The sequence below is a fragment of the Limulus polyphemus genome, unplaced genomic scaffold (assembly GCF_000517525.1).
Source record: "Limulus polyphemus unplaced genomic scaffold, Limulus_polyphemus-2.1.2 Scaffold6380, whole genome shotgun sequence".
NCBI lineage: Eukaryota > Metazoa > Arthropoda > Merostomata > Xiphosura > Limulidae > Limulus > Limulus polyphemus.
Window position 1 is genome coordinate 52,300 of NW_013671990.1, and position 1,182 is coordinate 53,481.

Here is a 1,182-nt window from a genome sequence, read left to right on the forward strand (position 1 = left end):
AGGCACCGTAAGTAAAGTGTGTGAATAACTGTGTTTTATAGCGTGTGTTATAACGGTTGTTAAATTTAAAGTGACTGTGGAAATCCTGTGTGTCACAAAAAGTTGTATCGAAGAAGAATAAACTGGTTTAATTAAGAAAGGACTTGTATCACTGAAGTTCCTCTGAAATAATTTCTATCGGAAATTAACAAACAAGCAGGTACGTAAAATTGGTGTCAGACAGTGGCACGGAAAAGAAGATGGAAACGAGGAGTGGCAAATCAAACTACAGCTTAGCAGATTGGATGGCAGCAATACAAGAACAGTAAAAGAAACAAGAAGAACGGGGAAAGAAACAAGAAGAGAGATTACAGCAGTTGTTGGAGGGAAAAGAAAAGAAACGAGAAGAGAGATTACAGCAGTTATTGGAGGGAAAGAAAAGAAACGAGAAGAGAGATAACGGCAGTGGCAAGAAAACCTGCAACAGTGGCAACTCGAATAGCAAAATAAACAAGAGAGATTACAGCAGTTGTTAGAGTAAAAAGAAAAGAAACAAGAAGCGGGACAACAGCAGTGGCAAGAAAACCCATAACAGTGGCTAATGTGAGCAGACACTTAAGGAAGGGTCATTGTTGGGTGTGTGCTAGGAGGTAGAGCCAGTTATACAACCATAAACAAAGGACATCCTCTCCCAGAACATTTTACTGACCTCTATAAGAAGAGCATAATCTATTTGTTATCATCACAGGCTCTTCAAGTTAGGGAATGGTTGGCGATATATGCAGACATCTTTTCAAAAGGAGATCATGACCTCGGCTGCACAGACCTTGTGGAGCACAAAATAAACACAGGCAATCACCGTCCATTAAAGATCCCTCTGAGGAGAATAGCTCTAGCAAAGCAACAAGAGATAGAGAAGGTCATGGACGGTCTAATTAAGGAAGGGATAGTCGAGAAGTAAGATAGTCCCTGGTCAGCTCCCGTCGTATTAGTCCAGAAGAAGGATGGGACCCAACGTTGCTGTATGGATTTCAGGGCTCTTAACAGTATAACCATAAAGGACTCATACCCACTACCCAGAATTGATGATACTCTTGATGCCCTAAGTGGAGCCATATGGTTTTCCACTCTGGACTAAAGTCGGGTTTCCAGCAAGTAAAAATGGCTGAAGCAGATAAACCTAAGACTGCATTTAGTTATGAC